This window comes from Procambarus clarkii, chromosome 8 (genome assembly GCF_040958095.1).
Source record: "Procambarus clarkii isolate CNS0578487 chromosome 8, FALCON_Pclarkii_2.0, whole genome shotgun sequence".
In the NCBI taxonomy this organism is placed as follows: Eukaryota; Metazoa; Arthropoda; class Malacostraca; order Decapoda; family Cambaridae; genus Procambarus; species Procambarus clarkii.
The window spans coordinates 29240188-29251698 of NC_091157.1; the positions used below are offsets into that span (position 1 = coordinate 29240188).

General features: G+C 50.2%; 1 non-coding gene across 1 annotated transcript; it reads left to right on the forward strand.

The window, feature by feature from the left end:
* Positions 1 to 11109: 11109 nt before the first annotated feature.
* LOC138362394 (small nucleolar RNA U3) lies at positions 11110 to 11308 on the forward strand. The gene has a single exon (XR_011227629.1). It is a non-coding gene; the product is annotated as a small nucleolar RNA U3 (small nucleolar RNA).
* The last annotated feature ends 203 nt before the right edge of the window (positions 11309 to 11511 follow it).

Below are 11511 nucleotides of genomic sequence, written 5' to 3' on the forward strand. Positions count from 1 at the left end.
TCGGGAACGTCGTATATTAATGATCCCCATTCTCTGCCTCCTTAAGACACTGTATATTAAGTCTTTCTCACACTTGGTGTGAAATAAAAATTTGGAAGGTTTCTTATCATGTACTAGCAGACTTCCCGCGACATGCCTTGCCCTTATTCATATTTATGTTCTACATTTCAGCACCGACATGCCTTTGCTTTCAGATCACCTCGGTTTCACTTTGCCCCAGCCTAACTTTACTCAGGCATTCGTAGCCTTGTGCATGTCGTACGTTCAACCTTCGCGTCCGCTGTGTCACAGTTTGCTTGTTCACTTGTCCTTGTCTTACGTCATTAAGTAAAGTCGCCAGGATGTCCTATTTGCAGAGTTATAAGTAATTTATTAAGTAAAGTCAGACAGGATGTCCTTTTGCAGTATTTGCGGGCCCTTAATTTGCTTTACGTTCCCTGGCCCTGCATTTTGCCTAGTTTCCTCAGTAGTTAGTCTTTCGCTGGGCTCTTGCAGTTTATTCACGTCGCTTATTTGGTTATATTTATGTTATGCATCTCCTCCGTTCTCTTAATGTAAAATGGCTATATATCCACGCCGTTTGTATACCCTTATTTTGTACTTGCAGATCCCACGTGACATGCCTGCCCTTTTTCATAATTATGTTCTACATTTCAGCGCTAACATGCCTCCTGTTTTAGGTTACCTCGACTCCCTTTCCCAACCAGCCTCCTTAATTTACCCGACAGTTGGTGCGTTGCTTGCCGCACGGTTATTTGTACGTTGCTGTGTTCAGTATGCTTGCCTATGTCACCCTGCCTGCCTCACTAAGTAAAGTCAGCCAGGATGTGCTATTTGCAGAATTACTAAGAAAATTATTAAGTGAAGTCAGCCAGGCAGTGCTCGTTGCAGAGTTACTAGAAATTTAAGTAAAGTCAGCCAGGATGTGTTTTGCAAAGTTCCTAGAATTATTAAGTAAAGTCAGACAGGAAGTGTTTTGCAGAGTTCCTAGATTTGTTAAGTAAAGTCAGCCAGGCTGTGCTATTTGCAGTTTCGCGGGCCCTTATTTTAGCTTCGCTTCCTGGCCCGGCAATTTGCCTAGATTCATAGGTAGTTACAGTAGTTCATGCTTGGCTATTGCAGTTTATTCACGTTACTTCTATGGTTATTTATGTTATGCTTTCCTCCGATGCTTAATGTAAAATTGGTTTATTTATTCTAGGGCGATATGTTCCATTTAGCCTAACACAATTTAATACTTCTTACTTATTTGGTAACATTTGTGATGTGCTTCATTTATGGTTGTCATTAAGTGTTTCTATTTATTATAGGGCGAAATGTCCCATTCTCCACTATTCATCCCTGTTACTATTTGGTTACACTTGTGTCGTGCATCCATTATGTTTGTTATAAAAACATTTTTGTTTACTATAGGGCGACTTGTTACTTTTAGCTTACGTTATTCTTTGTTTCAGCCATCCTTTGTTTCCTTGGCAGTGTCTTCAGTTAGTGTCCCCTTTCCTCGCTGTGGCCTCTAGGCAGCCAGGACGCGCGAGGTGCAGTTGTGGGCCCTCGCCTCTTGCTTTATGCCTCTGGCCCTGCACTTGCCGGGTCCCCCCCCTTTCTTTATTCTCGTTTCAGCACTAACATGCCCCCTGCTTTCTGATTACCACGGTTCCCTTTCCCAATCAGCCTACCTTAATTTATTCCGTCAGCTGATGCTTGCACATGCCGCATGTTTATTGTTGCGTAGCTGTGTTCAGTATGTTTGTTCTTTTCCTTGCCTTCCGTCATTAAGTAAAGTCAGCCAGGATGTGTTATTTGCAGAGTTACTAATTAAATTTTAAGTAAAGTCAGCGAGGATGTGCTATCTGCAGAGTTACCAAGTAATTATTAAGTAGTCAGCCAGGATGGGCTATTTGCAGACTTCCTACGTAAGTTAAGTAGAGTCAGCCAGGATGCGCTATTTGCAGAGTTACTAAGTAAATTATTAAGTAAAGTCAGCCAGGATGTGCTAATTGCAGCCTTACTAAGTAAATTATTAAGTAAAGTCAGCCAGGATGTGCTATTTGCAGAGTTATTAAGTAAATTAGTATGTCTAGGTATGGCCAGCGGTGCGCGAGCCGCGGCTTATCGGTTGCCCCCCCCCCCCCTGGTCCCTGTTTACTCGGTCTCGCCCGCTTACTTCCGCATTCTTCCATCCCATTCTACGATTGTCGCCTCTCGTTTTTGGGCCTATGTCCTTTCTCAGCCGGGTGGTGTGCCGTCCAGCGCGCCTCGGCGACGTTATCTTCTCTTCGGACCTATATGCCATTTCCGCCCCCCCCCCCCAGCCGTGCCTGTGGGGCCCGGGCCCGCCCGTGGGAACCGTCCCCTTGGTCCCTCCTACGTCTGCTTATCTGTTAAATTTGCTACGGTTGGACTCGCAATTATGATTCGTATTTATTACAAAAATTTTTTTCCCACAATTTACACTTCGCTTATGTTATGTTTGCTTATCTTATGTTATATGTTATGTTATATGTTATGTTATATGTTATGCTATACGTTATGTTATATGTTATGTTATATGTTATGTTATATGTTATGTTATATGTTATGTTATATGTTATGTTATATGTTATGTTATATGTTATGTTATATGTTATGTTATATGTTATGTTATGTATGTTATATGTTATGTTATGTTATGGTATGCTAGCAGGGGCGGCAGTCGGGTTTTTTCCCCCTGCCTGTCGCCAGGTTAGTCAGGCTGTCACTAACGTTCCCCCTTTCCGCAGTGGCGAGAAGACGGACCACCCTACATCTGCAACAAGGAAGAGGGCTCGGACGGCGTCAACGCGAGGACAGCAACGTAGTGGAGCCCGGACACAACCGGCCAGGGCGCGGACCAAGCCCGCACGCTTTGCCTCACCCTCTACAGAGCCCTCCTCGGCTGGCTCGGACACGGACACCGGGCGCACTCCTCAGCTGCACAATTCGGGCAAAGCAACGGGTGGCACAGTGACCCAACTCCCACCGCTTTCAGCAGATGATTGGACGACGCTGCAGGCCCTCATCGCGCAAGCACGTGGGCCCCCATCGGGCGCGGCTCTCCGCGACGGAGGAGGTGCCACGGCCGCCCCTGCCCTGGCCACCTCTGCTCCGGCCGCCTCAGCCCCCTCGCCCTTCTCCTCTGAGCGTCGCCCACGATACAGGGCCAGGGGGCATTCGTCGAGGCGCCGTGCCAGCTCCTCCAGCCCGTCCTCTTATGGTGAGTCTCCCAGGGTGAGCGCTGCTTCCCCTCCTCCTAGCCCTTGGCTGGGACCCCTACGGGCTCCCCAGGCTTCCACCATCCCACTCCTGGGCGTACACGTACCACAGGCCCTCCGTGAAAAGATCTGGGCTAAAAAGTATGTTGACCTCAGGGAGTTGCTCAATCATGAGCGAGAAGCAGGGCCCTACGAGCCACGCCTCGCGCCCCCCACTGACCCCCAGGCGTCTGGTAAGAAGCTGATGCCACTGACGCCAGCCCAGTGGGAGCACGGCTTCGACATTTATGCCACGCTCTACATAGAGAAGCACCCGGCCGAGGCTCAGGCCCTGCTCACCTACACCCGCTACGTCAAGACCATGAAGGTGACCCTCAAAAACGACTGGATGTGGTACGACAAGGCCTTCAGATGGGACAAGGAGAGGTCGGACTGTTCTTGGCTCGATTACAGGCTGGACCTGGAATTCCGCTCGATACAGCGGGTCGCACACGTCGCTATCCAGGCAGGCAGACAGGAGGCAGGTCGGCCGGCTGCCCTTTCCCTCTCTAGCGCCCGGGCCGCAGGGCTCCCCCCGGGCTACTGTTTTGCCTACCACTCAAGAGGACCCGGCTGCACTTTTACTTCCTGCGCCTTCCAGCACTACTGCCCGCGCTGCCGTGGGCGGCACCCGGCCTACACTTCGTGCCCCCCAGCCCACTTACGCGACAGACCCACCCATGACCAGCGCCCACGAAGACAACCACGGGACAAGGCTAAGAAGAGCGCCGGCAGTAACAACGCCGGTGGACGCCGACGCCCTTGACGCTTTGCTGGCGGGTTACCCCCTGCGAGACTACGTCGTGGGGGGTTTCAGAAGGGGGTTCCTTCTCGGCTTTGAAGGAGTGCGAACCCCCCTTACTTCACGCAACCCCCAGGCTACGACGGACCTCCCGCACATCGTCGGGCCCATGCTCGACAAGGAGTTGAGTCTAGGACGCATCGCGGGCCCCTACGAAGTCCCCCCTTTCAAGAATTTCAAGTGTTCACCCATAGCTCTGAGGGAGAAGTCTACGCCGGGCAAGTACCGCCTCCTGCACAACCTTAGCTACCCTTACTCCCCTGACAGTGTGAACGCCAACATCCCACGGGAATCGACGTCCGTCACCTACCAGTCTATCCATGACGCGGTGACAATGGTTGTCAGCCGGTCCCCGGGGGCTCACCTGGCAAAGTGCGACATCGCAGAAGCTTTCAGGATCGTCCCAGTACACCCGAGCGACTACCATCTGCTGGGGTTTTCTTATGGGGGCAAGTACTACTACGAGAAGATGCTCAGCATGGGAGCCGCCCCCTCCTGCCGGATCTTCGAGTCCTTCTCCAGTGCCCTGCAATGGATCCTCGCCGAGAAGTACGGGGTCTGCGACGTCGTGAAGGTATTGGACGACTTCCTCTTCGTCAGTTTCACGTTCGACGAGTGCCAGCGAAGCCTGAGGGTGTTCACTGCCCTCTGCGAGCGTCTGGGGGTCCCCTTGGCACCTCACAAAACGCAGGGCCCGTGCTCCTGCCTCACGTTCCTGGGGCTGGAGATTGATGCTCACAGGATGGAAACAAGACTACCAGAGGACAAGAGAACGAAGTACACGGCAGCGGTCGAAGTCGCGATGAGTCAGGAGCGCATCCCTCTCCGAGATCTGCAGGCGATCATCGGGAAGTTGCAATTCGCCACCGCGGTAATCCCGGGAGGACGGGCCTTCTTGCGTCGTCTGCACCCGCTTACGCGAGGCCCACAGCGTCCCTCGCGCCTATGCCATTTGGACGCGGAGGCTAAGCACGATCTCGTCGCCTGGCGCTCCTTCCTCACTGATTTCAATGGAGTAACAGTTTTTCCCCCAGATGGCGGGTGGGGAAACGCCCCATCACTTTCAATGTGTGCAGATGCTTCTTCCAAGGGGTATGGACTAACGCTAGGGGCAGCCTGGTTCAGGGGAACCTGGCCTCAGGTCTGGGGTCGGCTCAACATTGCTTTGCTCGAGCTCTACCCTTTCTTTATGGGCATAGCACTTTTCGCCCCGGTATTGGCCAATAAGAGGCTGGTGTGTAAATCGGACAACAGTGCAGTGGTAAGCGTGCTCAACACACTCTCTGCTAGGTGCCCACTACTAATGCAAATTGTCAGGCCCTTGGCAGTGCTGTTACTCATCCATAACATTACACTACTACCCTCCCACCTCCCAGGAAAATTAAATGGGGTTTGTGATGCTCTTTCCCGCTTACAGACGCTGCCGCCCTTGTTCCTGCGAGAAGCAGGCCTCGCCGAGACGCCGACAACAGTTCCTGCGCACCTCCTGCCCTGCAACTTCACCCTGCAACTGTGAGGACCCTATTCAACTCCCTGCAGCCAGCGACGAGGCGTACTTACAGGGCTAAGTGGGTGGAGTACGCCGCCTACGTCTTGGCAGGGCGGCAAGGAGAATGCCCCTTCGATGCTGCACCTCCGACTCTGGTGAACTTCCTGCAATCTCTGCTCTCGCGGGGCCTGGCTTACCGCTCTCTGCACGCATATCTAGCGGCCATCGCCTTCGTCTGCAAGCTACACGGTAGGAGGGACCCAACTCGGCACTTCCTGGTCACCCAACTCCTCAAAGGGGCACGTAACTCCGCACAGCGGGCCCCTGCGCGGCGTCTCCCAGTGACGAGGAGCCTCCTGCATCGCCTGCTGCGGGCACTGGGAGGCGTATGTAACTCTGCCTATGAGAAGTCCTGCTACAGGGCGCTCTTCTCCCTGGCTTTCCACGCCTGCCTACGCCCGGGTGAGGCGGTTTACGTGGACCATGGACGACACACGCTCAACCTTGAGCAGGTATCACTTACGACGGCAGGAGTAGATATCGTCTTCAACACCTACAAGCACAGTGCAGGGCGCACGCCCACCCTCTCCCTGAGAGCGAACCCTTCCAGCAAGTACTGCCCGGTTCGTGCCCTGTCTAAATACTTTAATCTCAGGGGCCTGCGCCCGGGGCCCATATTCAAACACGCCGCAGGCGCTCCTGTCACCAGGCGAGATTTCTCCAAGATCCTACGCTCTGCCCTCTCGGCGCTAGGCTTGCCTCCAGATGACTACGCGCCGCATTCCTTCCGTATCGGCAGGGCCACTCAGCTGTCTCGGGATGGGCTCGCCACTTCAGAAATAATGGCTGTCGGCAGGTGGAGGAGTAGCGCTTTCACATCCTACGTCAGGCGGGACGTTGTTGCTCTGCCACTTTGAGTGCCTCACGCGGCCAGCTGGCACTCGCCCTTCGGGGGGGGGTCCGGCCGCTGGCCTGCGGTGGGGGTGCAGCGCCGGTCCCCAAGTGTCCCGCTGTCCGCAGCTAATACTTTGCCCAGTCTAGGTGCTAGTAAGCCCTACTTGTAGTCAACCCCTTCTCCTTATTCATTAGGTCTTACCGGCCTCTTGGTCGGGTACATTATGTGTTATGTGGTCTCTCACTTATTAGTTACTCTGTGTCCTGCCTGTTATATCCTAGTGTTATATAATTACTCACATTTGCATTCGGCCTTAATTCTAGTACCAGTTAATGCTTTACGTTTCTGCAGAATTAGTTCCATGTCACTATAGGCTAAGGTCTCATAATTACTACGGGTGTACCTTTTAAGTTAAACCTAGTCCTCGGACTTGCAATTGTTACTGTTAATTCTTACTTTATATATTTACATGTTCTGCAGAATTTAATCTTCAATAAACTTTAACGCCCCATGCTGCCTGTATCTTTCTTCCCCTGGACAGAAAGCTCTGTGTATTTCTTCGTAAGTGGGTTTGCTACGAGGGTTTTACACAAGTCCCCCATGCACCCGAGCTCTGTCAATAATATATATATATATATATATATATATATATAATATATATATATATATATATATATATATATATATATATATATATATATATATATATATATATATATATACTAAATTAGGCTAATTTGAATACAGGTAAACATTGGTTGTGGAAGGGTCGTTGACAGGAACAAATGGCCAACAAACCGCCATGGAAGGAAAGGTTTTTGGCAAGTTTTTAAAATAGAGCAGACAGCGGGCTGGCGCCGGTCTTGGTCCTCCCCCGCCGTCGCCTGTGACCCTCTGGCGCCTTAGTTTACGAAAATCATGTCACCGTCAAACACCAACGGTCACCGTCAAACACCAACGGTCACCGTCAAACACCAACGGTCACCGTCAAACACCAACGGTCACCGTCAGACACCAACGGTCACCGTCAAACACCAACGGTCACCGTCAAACACCAACGGTCACCGTCAGACACCAACGGTCACCGTCAAACACCAACGGTCACCGTCAACACCAACGGTCACCGTCAGACACCAACGGTCACCGTCAAACACCAACGGTCACCGTCAAACACCAACGGTCACCGTCAGACACCAACGGTCACCGTCAAACACCAACGGTCACCGTCAGACACCAACGGTCACCGTCAAACACCAACGGTCACCGTCAGACACCAACGGTCACCGTCAAACACCAACGGTCACCGTCAACACCAACGGTCACCGTCAGACACCAACGGTCACCGTCAAACACCAACGGTCACCGTCAGACACCAACGGTCACCGTCAAACACCAACGGTCACCGTCAAACACCAACGGTCACCGTCAAACACCAACGGTCACCGTCAAACACCAACGGTCACCGTCAAACACCAACGGTCACCGTCAGACACCAACGGTCACCGTCAGACACCAACAGTCACCGTCAGACACCAACGGTCACCGTCAGACACCAACGGTCATCGTCACACACCAACGGTCACCGTCAAACACCAACGGTCACCGTCAAACACCAACGGTCACCGTCAAACACCAACGGTCACCGTCAAACACCAACGGTCACCGTCAAACACCAACGGTCACCGTCAAACACCAACGGTCACCGTCAAACACCAACGGTCACCGTCAGACACCAACGGTCACCGTCAAACACCAACGGTCACTGTCAGATACCAATGGTCAGTCAGACACCAACGGTCACCGTCAAACACCAATGGTCACCGTCAAACACCAACGGTCACCGTCAAACACCAACGGTCACCGTCAAACACCAACGGTCACCGTCAAACACCAACGGTCACCGTCAGACACCAACGGTCACCGTCAAACACCAACGGTCACCGTCAGACACCAACGGTCACCGTCAAACACCAACGGTCACCGTCAGACAGCAACGGTCACCGTCAAACACCAACGGTCACCGTCAGACACCAACGGTCACCGTCAAACACCAACGGTCACCGTCAAACACCAACGGTCACCGTCAAACACCAACGGTCACCGTCAAACACCAACGGTCACCGTCAAACACCAACGGTCACCGTCAGACACCAACGGTCACCGTCAAACACCAACGGTCACTGTCAGATACCAACGGTCACAGTCAGACACCAACGGTCACCGTCAAACACCAACGGTCACCGTCAAACACCAACGGGCACCGTCAAACACCAACGGTCTTACATATTTCTACTAGAATGTACATAGCAGTGATCTTCGTCCTCACCTCACAACCGAGAACCAGATTAAATTCCCGAGAAGAACAAAGACGGTTGGGCACGATTTTCCTTCACCTAATGGAACATACCCAATCATTACGAACATGTACCTTTTTCCTCAATCTCTGACGGCTTTGGTTACATTTATTAAACAGTTTACAAGCATGTAAACTTGCCAATCAACTGTTGTTATTGTTATAAACAGCCTCCTGGTGCTTCGGAGCTCATTAACTGTTTAATAATTGTAAACAAAGCCGCCAAAGATTGAGAAAAGATGTACAGGTTCTTAGGTGCTTGCGTAACTGCTTCGTGAATCCGAGTACTGGTGTTTAAGCCCACAGGTAACCTGGACCATGATTCGTCAAGCCTTTACGCAATCACTTACGAAACCTGTGCATCTTTCTTTAATCATGGCGGCTTTGTAGTAGAGTTGTCTTTGTCCTCGACTCATAATCGGGAATCGTCGGTTCGATTTCCGGCTGGGACGTAAACGGATGGGCACGTTTCCTTTCCTTTAGTGCCTTCGTTCACCTAGCAGAGAGAGAAAGAGGGGGGGGGAGGGGGGAGGGGATTCTTATGAAACGTATCCTGGCCGGGGAGGATTTACTGGGCGCAAATCCTTAACTGTAGCCTCTGTTTAACTCAACAGTAAAATGTGTACTTGGTTGTAACAACGATTCTTCGCGGCGGGGATCGTATTCCAGGGACCTGCCCGAAACGCTACGCGTACTAGTGGCTCTACAAGAATGTAAATAGCTACAACCACCAATCAACGACACCTAAACCTACCTATATATAAGGCTGCGAGGCGAAAGACAAAAACGCCCACTACGGAAGTTACGGACTCCTCAGACGAGGAAATCATAGTAGGAGCTCCACCGCCGCATCACAAATACGACACCAACACGGTTCAAGACTTCCTCATGGAGGCCACGTCACCAAACTCTAACGACAGCACTGCTCAGCCAAAGTCGCAGGCAAAGAAAAAACGAAAAACCTAGAGGTCTACACTAACCCCACAAGCTCCATAACTGGTATAGCCAGCCCTCCAGGCTGAAAACCATCATGAAGACCCCATCCATCGCCACATCTCTAGTATCAGGCACTGATACAGATAATGGCTCCAAAGAGCCTCCACTTACGGGTTCACCATAGCCCGTGCTACTGGAACTTATTGTTCTGAGTAGCTGAATCTAAAACAACAACAACATGCAACTCAAGGGATGGGTATGGGGTCACCTACAGTTCAGGAAATGGATATGGATTCAACTACCATCCAGAGGATGGGTATGAGGTCTACTACCTCCTACAGGATGGGTATGAGGTCCACTACCGGCTACAGGATGGGTATGAGGTCTAATACCGCCCACAGGATGGGTATGAGGTCCACTACCACCCACAGGATGGGTATGAGGTCTAATACCGCCCACAGGATGGGTATGAGGTCCACTACCACCCACAGGATGGGTATGAGGTCTAATACCGCCCACAGGATGGGTATGAGGTCCACTAGCTACCACCTCAGGATGGGTATAAGGTTCATTACCGCCAACAGTGTCGGCATCTCTGACGCGGGCCATGCAACAATTATATAAACATATGGAGCACCTTAAACGAGCTGCTGATGATGAGAGAGCTGATGAGTTAGCCAAAGAATCTGCTTTTAAAGGAGACGTTGAGTGTAACCTTGGATTGTCAATGAGCAATCTGAGAGCAGTAGTACACCAAGAACTTCAACAAAATCTTGTAGATCTGAGGCAAACTAAACGAAATTCACTGGTGAAATCGACACCAGTAATTCCATCTTGGGCCCTTAGTGTACCCTTTCCAGGGGCGGCCTTGGAATATTCGTTTTCTATAACACTTCATATGAGACTCATCCTCTACAACTAATTAAAGCATAAACTATTGTATATTAAATTATTTTTCACATAAAATTATTGTCGTTAAATTAAATATCTGATAGAATGCTTATTATAATTTACTGAGAACTACAAGATCTCTCCTAAGCAAAGTACTTGCCCTCAATAGGCTGCAAAAGGGTCCGTAAATTTCAAAACATAATGTAGATACTGGTCAGTAATTGTGCCCGTTTCAGGTGATGGGCCTTTATCAATACAACCTTTTAAAAGGACACAAAAATCAGATAATTCTTAATATTTATTATTTAACTATGCTATAAATTGTATTTGTATACGTTCATGGTATGCTTATGCATATAATTTCTACTTTTGTTGTTTGCTATTAATATGAGCATAAACTAGATAAGAAGGATACCGGTACAGCGTAGGTGCGCAGTGCGATATGGGAGTCGTCGGGTTGACTAGTGTTTCGACATGATCATACTTCATAGGATCAATTCTATAGTATGATTGCCGAGTTCCTTGTCCGAAACTTGGAAAGAATCACACTGTGATGATGTAGCTAAGTGCAAGCCTCTGAGCGGGAAGCAGTTCTAGGTCCCTGATCTAGGACTTTGATGACCGTTCATTCTCGGTTTACCGGGTGTGAGGAGGCTTGCACAGGCTGAGCAGTGAGATTCACAATCAACTGTGGAATTTCCATGGGTTTTTTTTAGTAAGGACGTTAGTCCGCTCCCTATGGGGAGTAACAATTAATACAACTCAAACCTACTTTACATTATGACAAAATTTATTGTCAATATATATTGAGCTGCATAAATTTAGTGCGTTTATTCATTGAAAGTATTTTTTTTCGGATTTGCATGTAACTTGCTT